Source organism: Moschus berezovskii, chromosome 5, assembly GCF_049115385.1.
Source record: "Moschus berezovskii isolate FMDL1 chromosome 5, NW_MosBer_1.0, whole genome shotgun sequence".
NCBI classification, from domain to species: Eukaryota; Metazoa; Chordata; class Mammalia; order Artiodactyla; family Moschidae; genus Moschus; species Moschus berezovskii.
In genome coordinates, this window is record NC_142464.1 from 39972814 (window position 1) to 40000506 (window position 27693).

Below are 27693 nucleotides of genomic sequence, written 5' to 3' on the forward strand. Positions count from 1 at the left end.
TTTATAGAAGTGTATCTAACCAGGAAGACATTTCATCAGATCACCAGATTTTAACATGAAAATTTCAAAAGAAATAATATCCATATATTTTTATTCTGGCTGATATTTACTCAGTTGGCAAATAGTCTTTGTTTCGTCAAATGGTTCATTACATTCGAAAGATAAATGTTTTCCAGATAGTTTCTTCTAGTTTGGGAATTATTATATCTATCTACAATTTTGAATACAGGTCAGTCAGTCAGACAGTTCAGTCGCTCAGTGGTGTCCGACTATTTGCAACCCGATGAATCACAGCATGCCAGGCCTCTCTGTCCATCACCAACTCCCGGAGTTCACTTAAACCCATGTCCACAGAGTCGGTGATGCCATCCAACCATCTTATTCTCTGTAGTCCCTTTCTCCTCCTGCCCCCAATCCCTCCCAGCATCAGAGTCTTTTCCAGTGAGTCAACTCGTCGCATGAGGTGGCCAAAGTATTGGAATTTCAGCTTCAGCATCAGTCCTTCCAATGAACACCCAAGATTGATCTCCTCTAGAATGGACTGGTTTGATCTCCTTGCAGTCCAAGGGACTCTCAAGAGTCTACTCCAGTACCACAGTTCAAAAGCATCAATTCTTCAGCGATCAGCTTTCTTCACAGTCCAATTCTCACATCCATACATGACCAGTGGAAAAAACATAGCCTTGATTAGACAGACCTTTGTTGGCAAAGTAATGTCTCTGCATTTTAACATGCTATCTAGGTTGGTCATAACTTTCTTTTCAAGGAGGAAGCGTCTTTTAATTTCATGGCTGCAAGCAGCATCTGCAGTGATTTTGGAGCCCCCCCCCCAAAAAAAATCTGACACTGTTTCCACTGCTTCCCCATCTATTTCCCAAGAAGTAATGGGACCAGATGCCATGATCTTAGTTTTCTGAATGTTGAGCTTCAAGCCAACATTTTCACTCTCCTCTTTCACTTTCATCAAGAGGCTTTTGAGTTCCTCTTCACTTTCTGCCATAAGGGTACTGGCATCTGCATATCTGAGGTTACTGATATTTCTCCCCACAATCTTGATTTCAGCTTGTGCTTCTTCCAGCCCAGCGTTCCACATGATGTACTCTGCATACAAGTTAAATAAGCAGGGTGACAATATACAGCCTTGACGTACTCCTTTTCCTATTTGGAACCAGTCTGTTGTTCCATGTCCAGTTCTAACTGTTGCTTCCTGACCTGCATACAGGTTTCTCAGGAGGCAGGTCAGGTGGTCTGGTATTCCAATCCCTTTCAGAATATTCCACAGTTTACTGTGATCCACACAGTCAAAGGCTTTGGCATAGTCAATGAAGCAGAAATAGATGTTTTTCTGAAACTCTCTTGCTTTCTCCATGATCCAGCAGATGTTGGCAATTTGATCTCTGGTGCCTCTGCCTTTTCTAAAACCTGCTTGAACATCTGGGAGTTCACGGTTTACATATTGCTGAAGCCTGGCTTGGATTATTTTGAGCATGACTTTACTAGTGTGAGAGATGAGTGCAATTGTGTGGTATTTGAGCATTCTTTGGCATTCCCTTTCTTTGGGAGTGGAATGAAGACTGACCTTTTCCAGTCCTGTGGCCACTGCTGAGTTTTCCAAATTTCCTGGCATATTGAGTGCAGCACTTTCACAGCATCATCTTTCAGGATTTGAAAGAGCTCAATTGGAATTCCATCACCTCCACTAGCTTTGTTCATAGTGATGCTCTCTAAGGCCCACTTGACTTCACATTCCAAGATGTCTGGCTCCAGGTGAGTGATCACGCCATCGTGATTATCTTTGTCATGAAGATCTTCTTTGTACAGTTCTTCTGTGTGTTCTTGCCACCTCTTCTTAATATCTTCTGCTTCTCTTAGGTCCATACCATTTCTGTCCTTTATCGAGCCCATCTTTGACGAAATGTTCCCTTGATATCTCTAATTTTCTTAAAAAGATCTCTTGTTTTTCCTATTCTGTTGTTTTCCTCTATTTCTTTGCATTGATCGCTGAGGAAGGCTTTCTTATCTCTCCTTGCTATTCTTTGGAACTCTGCATTCAGATGCTTATATCTTTGCTTTTCTCCTTTGCTTGTCACTTCTCTTCTTTTCACAGCTATTTGTAAGGCCTCCTCAGACAGCCATTTTGCTTTTTTGCATTTCTTTTCCTTGGGGATTGTTTTGGTCCCTGTCTCCTGTACAATGTCATGAACCTCCGTGAACACAGGTACTAAATTCAATTAATTCAATTATGCTGTCTCATGAAATATCCTATGAATTTGTCTCATATGCATTAACTGTCAAGTTGTAGATGCACTTTGCAAAAATAAAAACTTAAATATTACTGAATTCTGACGATGCAGAGTACATAAAACTGTCCCAAAATGGGGATAATCCATGGTCCAGACTGCTACTATTTGCTGTTAAATATATAGATGAATAAGAGAGACAAAAATCTATATCTATTCAACGAATCCCCATGGATAAAAATGATAAACATCTCTCATGTTTTGACACAAAAATAGTATTATGAAACAGGAGCAGTATTGTGGCTGTCTTTAAATTCTTTAAATTTAAACAATGTGTTATTTGTTGAAACCTATCACAAATTTTATAAAAAGAGAGAATATGACCCAGGAATTAGTTGAATAAAATAATAACAACTGTGCAGTTAAAAATTTTAAACATGGAGATAAATGAAGGAGAAAATTACATAGGACAGATATATCCCTACATAATTAAATGCAGATCACATATGTTTAGAACACATATGTGTTCTAGAGTTCTTTTTTTTATGGGTAGAAGTTTATTTTTATTTTTTTATTTAATAAATGGTACAAAGCACAATGCCAAAAACATTAACAGTTAAAATTTCACCAAATGAAAAATACTATAGAATACGCAGTTGTAAAAAGCTACATTAAGTTATTTTACAACTGCCTCAAGCTGCAAAATGAAAAAAAACCCAATGCCATACCTAAGTTATCCCTCTCTCAAAATAATGCCACTTATGTTATAAACCATGAGCACCCCATCAAAAGACGGGAACTGCTTTTGTTAATTCATTTATATATATATATATATGACTGTATCACTTTGCTATACTTTGTTTCAGGTGTATAGCAAAGTGTTCTAGAGTTCTAAATTCAGTAAAAACTGATTTATGCTGATTACACATAGGTTGAGTGAAATGAGGTTTCGGAAATAAAAATTCAGAAAAAGTAATTACCACTGGTGTGATCATGGAAGTTTCAAGACCAGTCAGTCATTCTTACTTTCCCTATTTTCAAATTCATTATATATGTTTGTGCTTGTATTTTCACTTTTAGCATATGAGAATTTTTGTTGTTTTTCTGTCACCCAGTCATGTCCAATTCTTTGTGACCCCATGGACTGCAGCACACAGTCCATGTCCCTCCATGTCCCCCCATGTCCCTCACCATCTCCTAAAGTTTCCCAAAGTTCATGTCTTTTGTATTAGTGATGTTATCCAGCCATCTCATCCTCTGACTCCCTTTTCTCCTTCTGCCCTTGTTTTTAAAAGGACAAAAAGATATGAGGGTTATCACTCCTCTTTACTATATTTTGTTCCTTCATTATTCTCATTTACTTACTAACATTCAGTCATTATCTAACCATTCATTTGCATATTTCCATCCATTCTTTATTCTTTTGTTTACATGCTGAGGACTTGGGCTTTGCCTCCATTGTTGATCTTATTCCTCCTTTTTCACATTTCCTTTGCTCACAGAAATTCCCTGTTCCACTACTGTTCTGTCCACACACCTATGTGTATTTTTGCAGATATTAGGTTGTGCAGTATAATGTGTCACAATAAGATCAGAAGAGGAAGGAATAATGATGTCACCAGGTGAATGAGGAAGATCTAGATTTAGAGAAGTTAGGTCTTAATTTCTTCAACAAAAGTATCAGAAAGTATCATTTTGATACTCAGCCATAAAAGAATGCAATTCTGCTATTTACAACAACATGAGTGGACATAGAGACTATTTTGCTCAGTGAAATAAATGAGAAAGAGAAAGACAAACACTGTTATCACGTTATATGAAATCTAAAAAATAAAGGAATGTATATAACAAAACAGAAATTGACTCAGATATAGAGACCAAATTAGTGGCTATAAATGGGGAGAGAAAAATGGAAGGGGCAAGATAGGGTTATGGGGTTAAGAAATATTAACTAAATACTATGTATAAAATAAACAAGTATCAAGAATATATTGTACAGCAAAGAGATATATACCCATTATTTTATAATAACTTTAAAGGAATGAATCTATGAAAATATTAAATCACTATGTTAAATGGCTGAAATAATACTGAAATCAACTATACTTCAATAAAAAGAATAAGGGTTAAGCAAAAAAGAAAGTATAATTCTGAGAACTGACTCTATTGATGTTTTCCTTAGCACCAGCTGTACTAAGTTACAGACAATATTTCAAGATTTCAGACTTCAATGAAGAAAATATTTTCATATAACCATGTGTTGCACTGAGGCACTTAATGTGCTCACTTTTCCTATTCATATTACACTGTGTTCTTCGTATCAAAAAACAGAGTAGGTCATTTACATAAATTTGTAAGTAACTTTAAAAGAAGAGTTCTTTACAACTTCTTGTTCCCATAATTACAATTTCTTACAGTTTCTACTATGGTTTAAAACTCTAATGGAAAATTATAGCTCTGTTGATACTTCTGTCTTATCCTTTAACTGAACTTTAGCTGAAGAACTTAGATTTAATCACACACTACATTTCAAGCCAATGGGGCCTGAAAGAAGAACTGTGCAATCTGGCACTAAAAGGATTAAGAACTATGCCATTACTGGCTTGTCAAAACATTGTTTAAATAAAATCATCAATCAAAAGGGCTAAAAGTACACAGATGCATGATGACAACACTCTTAATGTTTTGTTGCTGCTTATCAGATGAATAATAGCAGTATGTATACAATGAAACATTTTGATCAGTGTTAAAAAAACCAATAAATCTGACATTTTTAAAATCTGATTAGGAAAACTATCAAGACTATAGGTAAATTCCTTGAAAATATATTTCAAAGATGCAGTTATTGAAAATAAGTTCATTAAAATATGGCATTTGATATAAAATAATTTTATATCTCATTTTAAGATTTTTACAAGGCATTTTCAGGGTAATTACAATATCTTAACAATGTCATCTGTTTTAAAATGAATATATATATATATATATCTGTATGTGTGTGTTCAAGTGAAAGTTTTCCTTGGTATATTACTAAATGTATCCTTTAATTATGTAAATAAAAATATCTGTTAAGTCAAAATTACAAATAGCTGAGAAAAGAAGAGACAAGAAGAGAAGGGCAAATGAGAAAAGGAAAGATATACCCAACTGAATGCAGAGTTCCAGAGACTAGCAAGGAGTTATCAGAAAGTCTTCTTAAGTGAAGAATGCAAAGAAATAGAGGAAAACAATAGAATGGGAAAGACTAGAGATTTCTTCAGGAAAATTAGAGATACCAATGGAACATTTCATGCAAAGATGGGCTCAATAAAGGACAGAAATGGTATGGAACTAACAGAAGCAGAAGATATTAAGAAGAGGTGGCAACAATACACAGAAGACCTATACAAAGAAGATCTACATGGCTGAGATAACCATGTTGTTGTGATCACTCACCTAGAGCCAGACGTCCTGGAATGAGAAGTCAAGTGGGTCTGTAAGAAGCATCACCATGAACAAAGCTAGCAGAGGTGATGGAATTCTAGCTGAGCTATTTCAAATCCTGAAAGATGCTGCTGTGAAAGTGCCGTACTCAATATGACAGCAAATTTGGAAAACTCAGCAGTGGTCACAAGATTTGAAAAGGTGAGTTTTCATTCTAATAACAAAGAAGGGCAATGTCAAGGAATGTTCTAACTACCTTACAATTGCATACATTTGACATGCTAGCAAGGTCATGCTCAAAACCCCCCAAGCAAGGCTTCAACAGTATATGAACTGAGAACTTCCAGATGTTCAAGCTGGATTTCGAAAAGGCAGAGGAGCCAGAGATCAAATAGTCAATATACACTGGACAATAGAAAAAGCAAGAGAATTCAAGAAAAATATCTACTTCTGCTTTATTGACTATGCCAAAGCCTTTGACTGTGTGGATCAAAACAAACTGTGGAAAATTCTTAAAAAAATGGGAATAGCAGACCACCTGACTTGCCTCCTGAGAAACCTGCATGAAGGTCAAGAATCAACAGTTAAGAACTGAACATGGAACAACAGACTGGTTCAAAAATGGGAAAGGAGTATGTCAAGGCTGTATATTGTCACCTTGCTTATTTAACTTATATGCAAAAACATCATACAAAATGCCAGGCTGGAAGAAGCAAAAGGTAGAATCAAGATTGCCAGGAGAAATATCAATAACACCAGATATGCAGATAACACCACCCTTATGGCAAAAAGCAAAGAGGAACTAAAGAGCCTCTTGATGAAAGTGAAAGAGGAGAGTGAAAAGGCTGGCTTAAAACTCAACATTCAAAAAACAAAGATCATGGCCTCTGGTCTCGCCACTTCATGGCAAATAGATGGGAAAAATGGAAACAGTGACAGTTTTATTCTCTTGGGCTCCAAAGTCACTGTAGATGTTGACTGCAGCCACAAAATTAACAGACCACTGCTCCTTGTAAGGAAATTATGACCAACCTAGACAGCATATTAAAAAGCAGAGACATCAGTTTTCTGATAAAAGTCCATACAGTCAAAGCTATGGTTTTCCCAGTAGTCATGCACTGATGTGAGAGTTGAACCATAAAGAAGGCTTTTGAACTGTGATGCTTTTGAATTGATGTTGGAATTGATGCTTTTGAACTGTGATGTTGGAAACTTTTGAGAGATCCTTGGAATGCAAGAAGATCAAAGCAGTCAATCCTAAAGAAAATCAATCCTGAATATTCATCGGAAGGACTGATGCAGAAACTGAAGCTCCAATACTTTGGTCACCTGATGAAAAGAGCTGACTCATTGGAAAAGACCCTTGTGGTGGAAAAGATTGAGGGCAAGAGAAGATAGGGGTCAACAGAGGACGAGATGGTTGGATGGCATCACTGACTCAATGGACGTGAGTTTGAGCAAACTCAGGGAAATAGTGAAGTACAGGGAAGCCTGGCATGCTTCAGTCCATGGGTTCGCAAAGAATCGGATATGAGTTAACAATAGAATACCAACAAGAACCCTAAATTAAAACCATACTTAAAATTATGAAAGGATGCAACAATTAAAATTACAAGACTTACATGATCATATTACAATGAATTTTAACTCCATGTTATAGTTATCAATATTTTGTGGGTTTAGTATTCATGTGTCTCTAATTTTTATACAAGAACTATACATTTACATGGAATTTGTTCTACACCTTAAAAAAAGTACAAACATTAAGAGAGAAATCTTTTAAGCTTACATGCATGATTCTATGGATTGCCTACACAAATGATGTAGGAAAGATAATGATATAGATGAATATGACTGGCACTAACTTTAAAGCAAATGTCACTAAAAATAGTTTTCAATAATGGAAGATAGGAGAGACAGCAGGAAAAACTCAGGTGAAATAGTATTCCCCAAATGTACACAGTTCTTTTCCGTTAGCTATAAAGGAAATGTTACTGATAAAAATGACAATATTTGAATAATGCCTATAGTTTCAATAAGTATTATGAGTGTTAATCGCTTAGTCGTGTCCGACTCTTTACAACCCCATGGACTGTAGCTTGTCAGGCTCTTCTGTTCATGGAATTCTCCAGGTAAGAATACTGGAGTGCATTGCCATTTCCTTCTCCAGGGTATCTTTCCAATCCAGCAATCAAACCCAGGTATCTTGCATTGCAGGCAGATTCTTTACTTTCTGAGTCATCAGGGAAGTATGGTGTCAGAATTAATGTTCTAATTGGTAACTACCGCAGCTATGTAAATTGATAAGAGATTACTTTTGTATTTTCTGGAAATGAACACTGAAATATCTGGAATTAAACAGTTATCATGTATGCAATTTATGCTATACGGTTCACAGTAAAACATGTGATTTTTAAAAAGGAAAAATTTTAAAGAGATGACAAATGCTCAGGCTTTGCAAGTGAGGCATACCATAGGTCAAACAACATAAATTTGCAATGACTGAAGGCATATTGAATCCTATTGGTATTTATCAGTGTTATGTTTTCATAAAACAGAATAAAGTTTCTCACACACACGCAAAAAAAAAAATTAAGGATTTTTCAAAAAACAGAGTGAAGACAAAGAACCACGACAGATTTTCATGGCCTGAGGGAGGGTTGTTTTTTTTCAAATGACTATTTCAGAATCTATTTCAGCAGCAGACAGCAGTGTGAGAATCTTTTCAAAAACACCAGGAAAATACTGTAATGGGAGAGAGTATGCTAGTCTTCTACAGCAAAGCTACCAGTGGCAACTCCACTCGGTATTATGCTTCAATCCTCCAACAGAAAGAAGGGAAGCACAGAAAAGGGGTTGTACCTAAAAAGTTGGTAGATAGAGGATAAAAATGGGTACAGAGACAATACATATTACTTGAGGACATATTTGTAATCCATTCAGTCTTCTCTTTATCAGTAATTCTAATATTTTGCTTTTATATATAAAGGTCAAAAGAACTAGAGGTTTTTAGGGCAAAGCCCCAGGAAGCAGTTATAAATGGTAAATGATTATTATAAACTTCAGTATTTATTATTTTAAAGAGTTTGAAGAGTAGTCATAAGAGTTACACTATTATTTACTACTAATATGGCTAATAAAGGACAGAAATGGTATGGACCTAACAGAAGCAGAAGATATTAAGAAGAGGTGGCAGGAATACACAGAAGAACTGTACAAAAAAGATCTTCACGACCAAGATAGTCACAATAACGTGATCACTGACCTAGAGCCAGACATCTTGGAATGTGAAGTCAAGTGGGCCTTAGAAAGCATCACTACGAACAAAGCTAGTGGAGGTGATGGAATTCCAGTTGAGCTATTTCAAGTCTTGAAAGATGATGCTGTGAAAGTGCTGCACTCAATATGCCAGCAGATTTGGAAAACTCAGCAGTGGCCACAGGACTGGAAGAGGTCAGTCTTCATTCCAATCCCAAAGAAAGGCAATGGCAAAGAATACTCAAACTACCACACAATTGCACTCATCTCACACGCTAGTAAGGTCATGCACAAAATTCTCCAAGCCAGGCTTCAGCAGTATGTAAACCGTGAACTCCCAGAATTTCAAGCAGGTTTTAGAAAAGGCAGAGGCACCAGAGATCAAATTGCCAACATCCGCTGGATCATGGAGAAAGCAAGAGAGTTCCAGAAAAACATCTATTTCTGCTTCATTGACTATGCCAAAGCCTTTGACTGTGTCGATCACAATAAACTGTGGAATATTCTGAAAGAGATGGGAATCCCAGACCACCTGACCTGCCTCTTGAGAAACTTGTATGCAGGTCAGTAAGCAACAGTTAGAACTGGACATGGAACAACAGACTGGTTCCAAATAGGAAAAGGTGTACGTCAAGGTTGTATATTGTCACCCTGCTTATTTAACTTATATGCAAAGTACATCATGAGGAACGCTGGGCTGGAAGAAGCACAAGCTGGAATCAAGATTGCTGGGAGAAATATTAGTAACCTCAGATATGCAGATGACACTACCCTTATGGCAGAAAGTGAAAAGGAACTCAAAAGCCTCTTGATGAAAGTGAAAGAGGAGAGTGAAAAGGTTGGCTTGAAGCTCAACATTCAGAAAACAAAGATCATGGCATCTGGTCCCATCACTTCATGGGAAATAGATGGAAAAACAGTAGAAACTGTCAGACTTTATTTTTTTGGGCTCCAAAATCACTGCAGATGCTGATTGCAGCCATGAAATTAAAAGACGCTTGCTCCTTGGAAGGAAAGTTATGACCAACCTTGATAGTATATTAAAAAGCAGAGACATTACTTTGCCAACCAAGGTCCGTCTAGTCAAGGCAATGGTTTTTCCGTGGTCATGTATGGATGTGAGAGTTGGACTGTGAAGAAAGCTGATCGCCAAAGAATCGATGCTTTTGAACTGTGGTGTTGGAGAAGACTCTTGAGAGTCCCTTATACTTCAAGGAGATCCAACCAGTCCATTCTAAGGGAGATCAATCCTGGGTGTTCATTGGAGGGACGGATGCTAAAGCTGAAACTGCAATACTTTGGCCACCTCATGCGGCAAGTTGACTCACTGGAAAAGACTCTGATGCTGGGAAAGGTTGGGGGCGGGAGGAGAAGGGGACGACGGAGAATGAGATGGCTGGATGGCATCACCGACTCTGTGGACATGAGTTTGAGTGTACTCCGGGAGTTGGTGATGGACAGGGAGGCCTGGCGTGCTGTGATTCATGGGGTCGCGGAGAGTCAGACATGACTGAGCGACTGAACTGAACTGAATATTGCTAATATTATTTCATATTTATACTCACTTTTTTACATACATTATAGATTTATTACCTAACATAATTTAATGAGGTATATACTGATACTTTCATTTAAAGTAAAATTAATCACAAAGTATAAATTGGTCAAGATTACATAGCTAGCAAGTAAAATGATTGGCAGTTTAACTTCAGAGCTCACTTCTCTATGAAACAGTTGGATGAAAATAGGTAAAATCACAATGTATAAAAGGTTTCAAATTTTATTCCATATCAGTTCATTTGAGTCTCTCTTTGCAACCCCATGGAATGCAGAATGCCATGATTCCCTGTCCATCACCAACTCCCAGAGCTTGTTCAAACTAGTGTTCATCAAGTCGGTGATGCCATCCAACCATCTCAACCTGTCGTATCCTTCTCCTCATGCCTTCAATCTTTCCCAGCATCAGGGTCTATTCCAATTAGTCTGTTCTTTGCATCAGGTGACCAAAGTATTGGAGTTTCAGCTTCAGTAACAGTCCTTCAATGAATATTCCCGACTGATTTTCTTTAGGAGTTACTGGTTTGATCTCCTTGCAGTCCAAGGGACTCTCAAGAGTCTTCTCCAAAACCATAGTTCAAAAGCATCAATTCTTCAGCACTCAGCTTTCTTTATAGTCCAACTGTCACAACCATACATGATACTGGAAAACCATAGCTTTGACCAGATGGACCTTTGTCGGCAAAGTAATGTCTCTGCTCTTTAATATGCTACCTAGGTTGGTCATAGCTTTTCTTTCAAGGAGTAAGCGTCTTTTAATTTCATGGCTGCAGTCACTACCTGCAGTGATTTTGGAGTCCCCCAAAATAAAGTCTGTCACTCTTTCCATTGTTTCCCCATCTATTTGCCATGAAGTGATGGGACTGGATGCCATGATCTTAGTTTTCTGAATGTTGAGTTTTAAGCCAGCCTTTTCACTCTCTTCTTTCACTTTCATCAAGAGGCTCTTTAGTTCTTCTTCCCTTTCTGCCATAAGGGTGGTATCATCTGCATATCTGAGTTTAATGATATTTCTCCCAGCAATCTTGATTCCAGCTTCTGCTTCATCCAACCCAGAATTCCTTGTGATGTACTCTGCATATAAGTTAAATAAACAGTGTGACATTTTACAGCCTTGACTGACTCCTTTCCCAATTTGGAACCAGTCCATTGTTCCATGTCCAATTCTAACTGTTGCTTCTTGACCTGCATACAGATTTCTCAGGAGGCAGGTCAGGTGGTCTGGTATTCCCATCTCCTGAAGAATTTTCCACAGTTTGTTTAAACTGTTTGTCCACACAAAGGCTTTGGCATAGTCAATAAAACAGAAATAGGTTTAAGAGTATACATAGTAGGTGCTCAACAAATTTATTGAATGAGTGAGTGAATGGAAAAACTGCTTGGGAGAGTTGAAAGTGAGTAGGAAGTCTCCTCAATTTCTACTTTTGTCACAAACCACATTTGGTTGTAAATAGCCAAATGGCAACCCACTCCAGTGTTCTTGCCTGGAGAATCCCAGGGACAGGGGAGCCTGGTGGGCTTCTGTCTATGGGGTCACACAGAGTCGGACACGACTGAAGTGACTTAGCAGCAGCAGCCCTTTCTCTGGCAATGGCAACACACACCAGTGTTCTTGCCTGGAGAATCCCAGGGACAGGGGAGCCTGGTGGGCTGCCATCTATGGGGTCGCACAGATTCAAGACACGACTGAAGTGACTTAGCAGCAGTAAGTGTTTTTCTGGAACTCTCTTGCTTTTTCGATGGTCCAACAGATGCTGGCAATTCGATCTCTGCCTTCTCTGCCTTTTCTAAATCCAGCTTGAACATCTGAAAGTTCACTGTTCATGTACTGTTGAAGCCTAGCTTGGAGAATGTTGAGCATTTCTTTGGTAGTGTGTGAGATGAGTGGAATTGTGTGGTAGTTTGAACATCCTTTGGCATTGCCCTGCTTTGGGATTGGAATGAAAGTTGACCTTTTCCAATCCTTTGGCCACTGCTAAGTTTTCCAAATTTGCAGGCATATTGAGTGCAGCACTTTCTCAGCATCATATTTTAGGATTTGAAATAGTTCAACTGAAATTACTTCACCTCCACTAGCTTTGTTCATGGTGATGCTTCTTACAGACCCATTTGACTTCTCATTCTAGGATGACTGGCTCTAGGTGAGTGATCACAACAACATGGTTATCTCAGCCATGAAGATCTTCTTTGTATAGGTCTTCTGTGTATTGTTGCCACCTCTTCTTAATATCTTCTGCTTCTGTTAGTTCCATACCATTTCTGTCCTTTATTGAGCCCATCTTTGCATGAAATGTTCCATTGGTATCTCTAATTTTCCTGAAGAAATCTCTAGTCTTTCCCATTCTATTGTTTTCCTCTATTTCTTTGCATTCTTCACTTAAGAAGACTTTCTGATAACTCCTTGCTAGTCTCTGGAACTCTGCATTCAGTTGGGTATATCTTTCCTTTTCTCATTTTCCCTTCTCTTCTCGTCTCTTCTTTTCTCAGCTATTTGTAAGGCCTCCTCAGACAACCATTTTGCCTTATTTCTTTTTCTTGGGGATGGTCTTGATCCCTGTCTCCTGTACAATGTCATGAACCTGGTTCATGGTTCTTCAAGCACTCTATCAGATCTAATCCCTAGAATCTATTTGTCACTTCCACTGTATAATCGTAAGGGATTTGATTTAGGTCACACCTGAATGGTCTAGTGGTTTTCTCTACTTTCTTCAATTTAAGTCTGAATTTGGCAATAAGGAGTTCATGATCTGAGCTATAGTCAGCTCCCAGTCTTATTTTTACTGAATGTATACAACTTTTCCATCTTTGGCAGCACGAATATAATCAATCTGGTTTCAGTACTGACCATCTGGTGATGTCCATGTGTAGAGTCTTATCTTGTGATATTCCATATAGTGACTGATTAATAATCATTATGGGTCACTATTTCTAATATAACTCTTAGGGTATCCAATGTTCCTTGACATTAAATTACATAATTTTTGTGAGTTTACAATTTCAAAAATTATTTGAATATTTCTTCAGTTAGCAATAAGGAAAAAGCTTTTTATTAATAAAGAAAATGTTATGTGACAGGGTAAAAACTGAACCCCCAAAACTTCTGGTTGATTTTATTCATTCACAAATTTTATTCACTGCCTGTTTTATCCCAGGTACTGTTTTTTGTACCAGACAGGCATGATTTGTTTTTGTTGTTTAGTCACTAAGTCCTGTCTGACTGACTCTTTGCGACCCCATGGACTGTTCCCCACCAGGCTCCTCTGTCCATGGGACTTCCCAGGCAAACACCCTGGAAGGGGTTGCCATTTCCTTCTCTTGGGGATCTTCCCAAGCCAGGGATGGAACTCACGTCTCCTGTATTGGCAAGGTTGCTGCTGCTAAGTCACTTCAGTCGTGTCCGACTCTGTGTGACCCCATAGGCGGAAGCCCACCAGGCTACCCCTTCCCTGGGATTCTCCAGGCAAGAACACTGGAGTGGGTTGCCATTTCCTTCTCCATTGGCAAGGTTGCTGCTGCTGCTGCTAAGTCACTTCAGTCGTGTCCGACTCTGTGTGACCCCATAGACGGAAGCCCACCAGGCTCCCCCGTCCCTGGGATTCTCCAGGCAAGAACACTGGAGTGGGTTGCCATTTCCTTCTCCAATGTGTGAAAGTGAAAAGTGAAAGTGAAGTCGCTCAGTCGTGTCCGACCCTTAGCGACCCCACGCCAATCAAAAAATGGGCCAAAGAACTAAACAGACATTTCTCCAAAGAAGACATAAAGATGGCTAACAAACACATGAAAAAATGCTCAACATCCCTCATAATCAGAGAAATGCAAATCAAAACCACAATGAGATACCATTTCACACCAGTCAGAATGGCTGCTATCCAAAAGTCTACACGCAAGAAATGCTGGAGAGGGTGTGGAGAGAAGGGAACCCTCTTACACTGTTGGTGGGAATGCAAACTAGTACAGCCACTATGGAGAACAGTGTGGAGATTCCTTAAAAAACTGGAAACAGAACTGCCATATGATCCAGCAATCGCACTCCTGGGCATACACACCGAGGAAACCAGAATTGAAAGAGACAAATGTACTCCAATGTTCATTGCAGCACTGTTTATAATAGCGAGGACATGGAAGCAACCTAGATGTCCATCTGCAGATGAATGGATAAGAAAGCTTTGGTACATATACACAATGGAGTATTACTCAGCCATTAAAAAGAATGCATTTGAATCAGTTCTTATGAGGCAATGAAACTGGAGCCTATTATACAGAGTGAAGTAAGCCAGAAAGAAAAACACCAATACAGTATACTAACACATATATATGGAATTTAGAAAATGGTAACGATAACCCTGTATACGAGACAGCAAAAGAGATACAGGTGTATAGAAGAGTCTTTGGGACTCTGTGGGAGAGGTTGAGGGTGGGATGGTTTGGGAGAATGGCACTGAAACATGTATATTATCACATGTGAAACGAATCACCAGTCCAGGTTCGATGCATGATACAGGATGCTCAGGGCTGGTGCACAGGGATGATCCAGAGGGAGGATAAGGGGAGGAGGGAGGTGGAAGGGGGGTTCAAGAAGGGGAACACATGTACACCCGGGGCGGACTCATGTCAATGTACAGCAAAACCAACCAATATAATATTGTAAAGTAATTAGCCTCCAATAAAAAATAATAAAAAGAAAACATTTTATAAAGGTTTTAAATTTGCCAGCCCCATGCTGTCTCTTATGCACACTTCTGCTATGTATGAGTATAGTAGGACCAAATAAATGAGCATTTTTAATAAACCATAATTTCCATGTAAGGATCTCAAGTACTGGTGGCCATAACATAATATTGTTGAAGTTACTTTTACAGATAGGCATTTCTCTAATTGCCTAGTTCAGAGTTTCTTTCCAAAACAGCAAGCTTTCTACAATATCAATCAACTGGTAAAGATTCTGCATGCAATGCAAGAGACCCTGGTTCCATTCCTGGGTGGGAAAGATCCCTGGGAGAAGGGATAGGCTACGCGCTCCAGTATTCATGGGCTTCCCTGGTGGCTCAGATGGTAAAGAATCCACCTGAAATGCTGAAGGCCTGGGTTCGATACCTGGGTTGGGAAGATCCGCTGGAAGAGGGCATGGTAACACACTCCAGTATTCTTGACTGCAGAATCCCTAGGGATAGAGAAACCTGGCTGGCTACAGTGCATGGGGTTGCAAAACGTCAGACATGACTGAGCAACTAAGCACAGCACAGCACAGGATTACTCAACAGGAAAATGACTTGGAGAGCAATGCAAGATCCCAGTGATACGAACTAAGAGTCTTAGAGGTAGGGTTCTTACTGCTCAATCTAGTACGTAGCATGCTGATTTTGATTTTATTTCCCCCTTTCCTCAGGGTGAAGATGACAATGACCTTCAAAGATGGACTTGTGGAGGTGTGAAAGGCAGACGCAACCTAAATGAGGTACTTGCTGGCTAGAGAGAGACACAGGGATACTGTCATAACTAAAGTATTGGGAATACTATTGAGACCCCAGGAAAATATTTAAATTGCACACAGGATATTGAGAAAACATAAAGTCAAAGAATCCAAAGCTTTCTTCTGATTTTTCAGTACAGCCAATGACCTAAGTTAACAAATACTCTTTCACCTACACAAAACTCCTCTTTTTTTCTGTCTGCAATATCAACAATTGCCCTCAGCAAAATGATCTGGGAGAAAATTGATCTCCTTTAGAGTTTTCTGGCAGAAGATGAACAAACATTTTTAAGCACTAGATAGTAGCTGGTAGGAAACAAATAATACCTGTTCCAACAACAAAACCAACAACTGAAGTTTTTTAAAATCAAACAAAATATTTAAAGGTGTGTTTTCTTTTACTGTTTATATGTTTTAACTTCAACAAATTTGTTTCACAAAGGAAGGAGAATGTCAAATTTCTGAATTAATGAAGAGAAATCTGATTTATACCACAAACTTCAAAACATCTTAAAGAAAATGTAAAAAAAAAAAGAGTTCCTAAACTGAGAAAGTTCTTAAAATAGGTAACCTATCATCTCCAGGTTCTATTAATTACTCCTGAATTTTCATTAAACCAGTAACCACCAGACACAGCCTTCTGGGACCACTTATATTTCCTACTTCCTTCCTCCCACTACACACACCCTATTCCTGTTTCTGCACCTGGGGAAAACTACCACAAAATGACCCACTCTCTTCCTTACCCTAGTAGTTCAGTCAGCCAGGAAACAGCAAGAGAAGGAATCCTTCCTCAAGTGATGAATATTCCTCTCTTGTTCACTGAGGCACACCCTGGGAGACATGATCAGGTCTTATAAAATACACTTCACAGAGTATCTCCTTCTCCACACAACTTGCCTGCTCTTCTTTTATGCACAGTTGTTTTTACTGTGCTGTCTTTCAAAATATCTTCTATACAAAATAAAGATGCACATAAAATAAATTAGGGATATAAGGATGAAAAAGATCAGAATTTACCACTTCTGGATATGTCTAGATATCATCCCTCAATCTCCACTACACTTCTTTATTCCTAGAGTTAAGATATTCTTAGGACAGTGAGAAAATGACCTTATTTGAGTATCTAACATACATAGCTTATGTTAATATAATTGAATCAGAAATATATATGGGTAAATTACTATTAACTATTCAGTTACACTAACAGCCTTGGATCAGTAATAGTGTATGATGAAATTATTCTGTTCCACCAAAAAATGTCTGCTCTGTTAGGTTTTGTTAAAGCATATTACATATACAATTAAGAAATAAAGATATCTTCCATTTTACATTATCAGCAGTATCAAAATAATGATTATATATACAGTGTGAATTATTTTCTATATCACATTTCTAAATATGAGACCAAATATCTCAAGTTAATTAATTTTTTTTCTAGTTGTCCATAACTTTAGCTGATTTTTCTTCCCTAGTCTCTGAAACTGTATTCATAATATTTGGTAAGAATTCAAAATTATTCAATAAACAATGTATTTATCTAAATAACAATTATATATAAGCAACTGATACATGTTTTAATATCTATAATGCTTTGATTTAATAATATCTTTTAAAAAATATTTTCTTTACTATCTGATTTTTCTTCTCAATATTTTTTTTAATTTTTCAGTAAGCAATGTTAAAGTACATAGCTACCTACTAAAATTAACTCACTTATTTCAATACTATATCTTTGTCATTACTTTGCCACTACTGAAACAGAGTGTTGACAGCTTAATTAATTGTCATATATTAGGACTTTAAAATTATTACAATTCTAGATTTCCCTTAAGGAATATACTGTAGAATACGTGGTGCATATCACTTTGGTGATCAGTAAACTGAGTGTGAATATAAAACATAGATTCTGGACAAAATCTAGCTTATAGATCAGAAGGAAATCATGATAAAATAGTAAAAATGATAGACGTGCTTCCTAGTCAGATTAACTCTATAAAAACAACAACAACAAAAAAGATGCAGACATTATGGTATCAAGAACAATTCAGTCTCATTATAGACTCTTACCTGAAAGATGTCATTGAACAAATATATTTGTGTCATAACACAAAATCCTACCACATAAAAATAACGGTCCGATCACAAAACAAACCCTTCATTACCTGTGGTGAGGAAGAAGACATTTCACAAAGGGCATATTTTACATATTGAAGTTTTGAGGACTTAGTTCAAGGTAACTTAGCTACATGTGCATGCTCAGTTGCTTCAGTCATGTCTGACTCTTTGCGACCCTATGGACTGTAGCCTGCCAAGCTCCTCTGTCCATGGGATTTTTCAGGTGAGAATACTGGAATGGGTTATCACATCCTCCTCCAGCGGATCTTCCCAACCTAGAGACGGAACCTGTGTCTCCTGTGTCCCCTGCATTGCAGGCCAATTCTTTACCTGGAAACCCCTTTTAAAGCTATACTCAACAAAAATCCCTCAAGGGCTGGGGGAATAATAAGCCTGTCTGTCTGAGGTACTTCTCTGTGCACTAACAGTACAGAAGTAAACAAAAATAACAAAAATCCACAAAAGTTCTGAAAGAGTTGCATTCAAGTTGAGAACATAATTCTATATACAGAAACCTTCATTCCAACTAAAATACCTTTATACATTTTTATGCTTAGAATAACAATAATATTTTGATTAAAGACAAGATTTAGCAACTAAAAAAAAAAAAACTTGAGACCACTGTACTAAGACATCATTGTTGTTGTTCAGTTGCTCTGTAGTGTCCGACTCTTTGCGACCCCATGGACTGTAGCATGCCAGGCCTCTCTGTCCCTCAACATCTCCAGAAGTTTGCTCAAGTTCATGTCCATTGCATCAGTGATGTCATCCATCCATCTCATCCTCTGATGCCTCTTGTCCTTCTTCCCTCAATCTTGCCCAGCATCAGGGACTTTTCCAATGAGTCAACTCTTCACCTCAGATGACCAAAATTCTGGAGTTTCAGCTTCAGCATCAGTCCTTCGAACCAGTATTCAGGGTTGATTTCCCTTAAGATTGACTGGTCTGATCTCCTTACTGTCCAAGGAGATCTTGGATCTCAGGAGTCTTCTCCAGCACCACAGTTCAAAGGCATCAATTTGTTGGCATTCTGCCTTCCTTATAGTCCAGCGCTCACAACTGTACATTGTGAGATAATAGCCTCACAACTGGGAAGAGAGCCTCACTGGGAAGATCATAGCCTTCACTATATGGACCTTTGTCGCAGAGTAATGTCTCTGCTTTTCCACACACTGTATAGGTTTGTCATAGCTTTCCTGCCAAGAAACAAATGGGGCATTTCACAGCGGCAGTCACCATCTAGAGTGATTTTAGAGCCCAAGAAGAGGAAATCTTCACTACTTCCACCTTTTCCCCCTCTATTTGCCATGAAGTAATGGGGTTGGATGCCATGATCTTAGGTTCCTTAATATTTAGTTTTAAGCCGGCTCTTTCACTCTCCTCTTTCACCCTTACCAAGAGGCTCTTTAGTTCCTCTTTGCTTTCTGCCATTAGAGTGGTATCATCCGCATACCTGAGGTTGTTGATGTTTCTCCCCTCATCTTGATTCTAGCTTGTAACTCATCCAGCCTGGCATTTCTCAAGACGTGCTTAGTGTAAAGATTAAACAAACAGGGTGACAGCAGACAGCCCTGTCGTACTCCTTTCTCAATCTTGAACCTATAAGTTGTTCCATACAGAGTTCTAACTGTTGCTTCTTGACCTGCCCTGCATAGACGTTTCTCAGGAGACAGGTAAGACTGTCTGCTATTCCCATCTCTTTAAAGAGCTTTCCACAGTTTATTATGATCCACATATTCAAAGGCTTTAGTGTAGTCCATGAAACAGTGGTAGATGTTTTTCTGGAATTCCCTGGCTTTTTCTATGATCCAGAAAATGTTGACAATTTGAACTCTGGTTCCTCTTCCTTTTCTAAACCTAGCTTGGACATCTGGGTTTAGAAAGATATCATTAAGATACATGAGTATATTATATTTTTAAGAAAATAATGGATATAAATTTTATTAACTTTAACAACTACAAGGAAATGTGTATAGGCTTAAGGCATAATTAAAATTCAAAAATACTCCTGATTTTAAGCTTAAGCATTATTCAACAGCAAACTGATATATAACAGTTGAATTTCACGCACCCATTTTTATAGTAAGGCTTCAAATCACTCATGTAGTAAGGCAAGCATTATTAGAAGGAGGGGGGGTTGAGATGAAAGAGCCAAAGAGAAAAGGGGAAAAAAAGAAGAAAAAGGAGAAAAAAAGAAATACACAGAGCAAACACTAAGCCTCAGACCAGCACAACTAAAAGGATCAGAAAACATCCTATTATTTTGAATAGTAGGAAAATTAATCCCTTCAACTTTAAATTATTTTTAAGAAGTTTTATATACATTACCCATTTAATAAATCCCAAAGTCCTCTAGGAATAAGTGGAAAACAAAATACTGGATTGGGATGTTTTTACAGCAGGAGTAAGGCAGAAGTGGGCTTAAAGGGATCTTTTGCCTTTGGAGCTTAGATACAAAACTTAATGACTAGATTTGAAAAGAAATTATAACATTTAAAATGTCAAAATTTTAACATATAATTTTCAAAATTTGCAATTTAGTTTATTGTAAATGATTTGCTCTAAGACTACACAAGGGCTTCTCAGGTGGCAGTAGTGGTAAAGAACCCACCTACCAGTGCAAGAGACAGAAGAGATGCAGGTTTGTTCTCTGGGTCTGGAAGATCTTCTGGATTAGGAAATGGCAACCCACTGTGGTATTCTTGCCTTGAGAATCCCATGGACAGAAAAGACTGGTGGCCTACAGTCCACGGGGTCACAACAAGTCAGACAGGACTGAAGTGACTTAGTAGCAGCAGGACCACCTAAAATGTTCACATGTATCTCCTACCATGGCCAAAATATATGATAACTGAAGGAAATGACTTTCTTCTAGAAAGAAGCAGGGCTTTTGCACATATTATATTAAAAGTAAATATATACATATATGAAAGTGAAAGTGAAGTCACTCAGTCATGTCAGACTCTTTGCGATCCTATGGACTGTAGCCTACTAGGCTCCTCAGTACATGGAATTTTCCAGGTAAGAGTACTGGAGTGGATTGCCATTTCCTTCTCCAGAGGATCTTCCCAACCCAGGGATTGAACCCAGGTCTCCCACATTGCAGGCCGACGCTTTACCATCTGAGCCACCAGAGAAGTCCAAAATATATATATGTAAATATATGTACTATATATATATATGTACACACACAAAGATGTATATATGCACATTTTCACATTAAGTTAAATTTTTTAAATTTCACATTAAAATTATTATTCTGTAATACACACAATGAGTCATACGTTTTTCTTGATTAATATGCTTTTAGTTTCTAACAATATATACCCATACTGATACAAACCTTAAGTGCACATTTGTTGATTTTATACCACAAACTAAATTTCCTTAACTGTTCTTTTTAATTAAAATGACAAATATGATGTGTATGAGACTACAGAAGGCTAAAAAAGTCAATGGGGTTTATTAATGGCTAACTCTAACAGATTCATAAAGCCTACTGTAGTCTTTGTTCAAAACTTTTCTTCCTTCTCCCCTACTAGCCTGCTGTTGCTATGCAGCCATCTAGCCAAAAGACTCTTGCTTCCTTTTGTATGGCTGTTATGCTGTTGTCATGGATATAGCTATTTGTCTTTTTTTTTAATCTCTTCTTTAAAATATGGTACTATCTCCAACCTCAGGAGAAAATGTAATGTCATGAACTCAATATAGTCATTTAACAGAATAGAAAATTCACATTAAATTCTATATTTCTAAATCATTTCTTAGCATAACCATAAATATATTCAAAATCTAATCTGTGGAGAAACCTGTTGCTGCTGCTACTGCTGCTAAGTCGCTTCAGTCGTGTCCGACTCTTAGCGACCCCATGGACTGCAGCCTACCAGGCTCTTCCGCCCATGGGATTTTCCAGGAAAGAGTACTGGGGTGGGTTGTCATTGCCTTCTCCAGTGGAGACACCTACCACTCTTTTAATACTAATGGACTATTCAAACACCTAAAAATCCATTTAAAAAAATGTATTTCAACCAAGGAGGAAAAAATCATAAAATAGGTGAAAAAAATAGTAATAAGTTAATCTCCTGATCTCCATTGCCTATATCATCTCCAATGGTTGTATAAGAATGAAAATTAAGTGAGATGGTAAATGACCACTGCCAACTTTAAGACCACTGAGTAGACTTAGGACTACATGTGTTAAGTGAAAATGAATCTTTACACTGATTGACAAGTGCTGATTCAAATTTCAATGGAAACAGTGAGACACTTTACTTCTGGGGGGGCTCAAAATCACTGCAGATGGTGACTGCAGCCATGAAATTAAAAGATGCTTACTCCTTGGAAGGAAAGCTATCATCAAACTAGACAGCATATTAAAAAGCAGAGATTACTATGCCACAAACATCCATCTAGTCAAGGCTATGGTTTTTCCAGTAGTCATGTATGGATGTAAGAGTTGCGCTAAAAAGTTGAGCGGTGAAGAATTGATGCTTTTTTTTAAATTTATTTATATAACTGGAGGCTAGTTACTTTACAATATTGAATGGACGCTTTTGAACTGTGGTGTTGGAGAAGACTCTTGAGTGTCCCCTGGACTGCAAGGAGATCCAACCAGTCTACCCTAAAAGAAATCAGTCCTGAATATTCATTGGAAGGACTGATGCTGAAGCTGAAACTCCAATCCTTTGGCCACCTGGTGCAAAAACTGACTCATTTGAAAAGACCCTGATGCTGGGAAAGATTGAAGGAGGAAGGATAAGGAGCCAACAGAGGGTGAGATGGTTGGATGGCATCACCAACTCAATGGACATGTGTTTGAGTAAACTCCGGGAGTTGGTGATGGACAGGGAAGCCAGGCGTGCTGCAGTCCATGGGGTTGCAAAGAGTCGGACACAACTGAGCTACTGAACTGAACTGATTCAAATTTCAGAATTGTTTCACTGATATTCCATGGTCAAATTTTTCATACTTTGAAATTAAATCCACAGCATTTCCTCAAGGGTGGTGGTGAATTCCCTTTAGAGAATGCACTGGAATAAAGAAACTTGAATATTATGGTGAAAATGTATATTGTCCAAATAAATGATATGAATACAGAATTGAATAATCAGCATGATGAGGTCACAGCATCTTTTAGATTATTGGCACAGCAGGAAAAAGGAAACTTTCTTTATACAACCATAGAGTTGACACATCAGTATTACTCAGCTGCCAATCTGCCTTCCTGGGATAGGAAAAAACGGTCATCATTCATTATAATACACTACCTCTAACAGAAAAAACATACAAGTAGGGTACCCTACTTGTCCCTGCATATAACATACTACAAGTGATAGAGATGATACAGAATATTGGTTAAAAGTGTAGACTCAGGAGCCAGACCTCTGGACCCAGATTCTGGCTCAAGCAACTCAGTCACTGGGTACCTTTAAGTGAGTCCATTAATTTATTCATGCCTCAGTTTTCTCATCTACATACTGAGAAATAAAGTTGATGCTTGAATAAATAAAATGTTACTAGATGCCTGTCAGGGAGATCCTCTGGAGAAGGAAATGTCAACCCACTTCTGTATTCTTGCCTGGGAAATCCCATGGACAGAGGAGCCTGGCAGGCTACTGTCCACAGGGTCACAAGAGTCAGACATGATTTGGCTAATAAACCACCACAAGCACAGTTATTACAATAAGCTCTAGAGATCTTTTTCAAACTTTTCCCAAATTATGATCAGTTTTCAACAGTGAAAGAACAGAAAGTAGTATTGTAGAACTCAGGCATTGACAACACTTGGGTAATTCAATGAATCTCTTCTGGGGCTTTACTTATTTAGTCTTTTACTCTCTCAGAGCCAACAATGACTACATTGTAAGCGATTATAGGTTTTCTTCTCGTAAAACAATAAGTTGTAGAATGTATTGCCCAACCTCACTTTATATCTCCATTATTCAGTTCAGTTCAGTTACTCAGTTGGGTCAAACTCTTTGCGACTCCATGGACTGCAGCACACCAGGCTTCCCTGTCCATCACCAACTCCCGGAGTTTACTCAAACTCATGTCCATTGAGTCAGTGATGCCCTCCAACCATCTCATCCTCTGTCGGCCCTTTATTCTCCTGCCTTCAATCTTTCCCAACATCAGGGTCTTTTCAAATGAGTCAGTTATTTGCATCAGATGGCCAAAGGACTGCAATTTGAGAGTCAGCATCAGTCCTTCCAATGAATATTCAGGACTGATTTCCTTTAGAATGGACTGCTTGGATCTCCTTGCAGTCCAAGGGACTCTCAAGAGTCCTCTCCAACACCACACTTCAAAAGCATCAATTCTTCGGTGCTCAGCTTTCTTTGTAGTCCAACTCTAACATCCATACATGACTACTGGAAAACCATAGCTTTGACTAGAAGGACCCTTGCTGGCAAAGTAATGTCTCTGATTTTTAATATGCTATCTAGGTTGGTCATAACTTTTCTTCCAAGGAGTAAGTGACTTTTAATTTCATGACTGTAGTCACCATCTGCAGTGATTTGGGAGCCCAAAAATGTAAAGTCTGTCACTGTTTCCACTGTTTCCCTATCTATTCACCATGAAGTGATGGGACCAGATGCCATGATCTTAGTTTTCTGAATGTTAAGCTTTAAGCCAACTTTTTCACTCTCCTCTTTCACTTTCATCAAGAGGCTCTTCAGTTCTTCTTCACTTTCTGACATAAGGGTGGTGTCATCTGCATATCTGAGGTTATTGATATTTCTCCTGCAAATCTTGATTCCAGCTTGTGCTTCATCAAGTCCAGAGTTTCTCATGATGTATTCTCCATATAAGTTAAATAAGCAGAGTGACAATATACAGCCTTGAAGTACTCCTTTCTCTATTTGGAACCAGTGTGTTGTTCCATGTCCAGTTCCAATTGTTGCTTCCTGACTCACAAACACGTTTCTCAGGAGGCAGGTCAGGTGGTCTAGTATTCCCATCTCTTGAAGAATTTTCCACAGTGTTGTTATCCACACATTCAAAGGCTTTGGCATAGTCTCCGTCATTATAAGGTTTAATCACTGAAGTTTAATTTGTAAACAGCCAGTGCTTAATCTCTTAGTTATCCTTTTAATAAGTAGCAATATTTAACATCTCTGAACAAGAGTTCAAAATACAGAAACATTTTTGCCTCTTTTTTTATTATTATTAGAGTCTACTAGGAAGTTAAGACTCCCTTCTAAACTTTGCAGAGAATTGTATCAAGGTGAAACATACATCTATACCATTACTATTAATATGTTTATTTTATATGAAAATTAAATTTAGTTGATTTTTGAATACTATTCTACAAATATTTTTAAAGAATGCAGAATATAATTTTATATATTTAATATATGTTAAATACAAATACAATTAATTTATATTTAGGATAGAATACTGGAGCAGGTAGCTTTTCCCTTCTCCAAGGGATCTTCCCAACCCAGGTCTCCAGCATTGCTATCAGATTCTTTACCAGCTGAGCCACAAGGGAAGCCCAAGAATACTAGAGCTGGTAGCCTATACCTTCTCCAGCATATCTTCAGACCCAGGAATCGAACCATGGTTTCCTGCATTGCAGGCAGATTCTTCACCAACTGAGCCATCAGTGAAGCCCAGTTAACATAAATATATCTCAATAATTTCATGTAGAAAAAATAAAATCAGAGTTAATCATTAAACTATAGATAAATGAAGACATAAAAAGAACATACTTTTTATTTTTTTAATTTTATGTAAATTGAGACAAAATACATAGAACATAAGTAATGTAGGTATAAAAATATATTTTAATAACTAAGATTAGTAGACATAAGGTAAATAATAGACAGCATTATCATATAGCAAATAAAATACTTTGATCCATGATCATGATGTCAAAAGAAGAGGCCAGCAGAGGATGAGATGGTTGGATGGCATTGCTGACTCAAAGGACAGGAATGTGAGTAAATTCCTGGCGACAGTAGAGGACAGAGGAGTCTGGCATGCTGCTATCCATGGGATCACAGAGAGTCATACACAGCTTAGCCACCAAAACACATGATGTCAATTAGGCATAAGGTATTCCATTTCCCAACATCTTTATGATAAATTAGTTTAAGCATAACTTGATAACAAGAATTTTATAAACTTTGAAAAATTAAATGTTTTTCAAATCTGAAAAGAATAAAAAACTCTGATTCCCTGTATACACCAAATTAACCAGGTGAACTATATGTATGTACATGTATGTTTAAGAAAAGGATGTTAAATCTTAAGACATATTCTAAATATCCTTTTGAGTCAATGGATAGAATAAATATAAACAGTTGGATATTTGTAAATAATCTAAACATTCAACATAATGTGAAAAATAAAAGCTAAATGATACAATTTTATTATGTCAAGGAGATACAAAATGATAGAGTATCATGAAAAATAATTCCTAAAATGGTGCCTTTTTTAATACAAATATAGTAATCCAGTCCTTCAAAGTATAACCACATATATATTCTACATATGTTAAAACAAATCTTTTAAGACTAGTTTGAATCAACACTTGATAGTTTAATATCTCTGACTTTTTAACAAAATTTAGTTTGCTCTACAAGGCTAAGGTAATTGCTTAAACTGTCCTTAAATTTTCAGTTTTCCAAATAAAATACACTACCTTGAACAAGTCATTAAATCTCTCTCGGCCTCCTTTCTCTAATACCTAAATAAATGGTTCAAAATGATTTCTATAATCTCTTCCAACTCTAAAATTATATGATCTAAGACATTAAAAGACAGTAATTATTAAGTGTGCTTTAGATATAAAAATAAAAGGACCAATGATCTCAAAATTGTACCACAAAATTCTACTAACCACATTATGTTGAGAGTTTGAATAGAAATTACAGTGATTATTCATAACCACAAATAATTATTATCCTTATGGAATTATTTTAATATGGCTTCTTAAAATGCTTTAATGCATTTAAAATATTTAATTTATATCTCTTCAATACACATACAGCTTTTTACAATCATAAATCATTTTATTTTAAACTTAAGGGAATTACAAACCTAAGAAAGTGAAACATGTAGGGTAGTCACAAAATAGGAGCAGATCTTGGAGAAGTTTCTAGATTTATTTAAATTTCAGAACCATCTGAAATGAGCACTTCTGATAAAAGCATTTTGTATATAGTGATTATAAGCTGAGTCTCTTTACTTGTAACTGTTAAACACATGTGAGTTTTGTTAGGTGAGAAAGTCTGTGACGGTGATTGTGTTGAATACAAATTACCTTAGCTAAATGAGAAAGTTTAAGTTAGTCTTGTTTTGATTTTTTGCCACTACAAAAAAAAATTCACTAACAGCAATTCAAGCAACGGAGGATAAAAATTAATATTTGTTCTTAATATTTCTCATTTATTAAAATACAGTAGTTAATATAATAGAAAAACATAGTATTTAAGTCATTTTTAAAACATTTTAAAGCCAACAGTTAAGAGAAGATAAAATTTAAACTCTAGAACTCATTTCAAAAGGTTAACTCTCTTCAGTCATCAGCATACACTGAGAAAATAAAAATACACAGTCATTTGAAAGAAATCCAGTTGAATCAAAAAATTCTTTAAAAGATGTATATTGTTTTTGAAT

At 37.3% G+C, this 27693-nt stretch overlaps 1 protein-coding gene across 3 annotated transcripts in view; it reads right to left on the bottom strand.

Annotated features, from left to right (window-relative positions):
• GRID2 (glutamate ionotropic receptor delta type subunit 2) overlaps positions 1–27693 on the bottom strand; it is a 1729520-nt gene that overhangs the window by 1619124 nt on the left and 82703 nt on the right. The window lies entirely within an intron of this gene.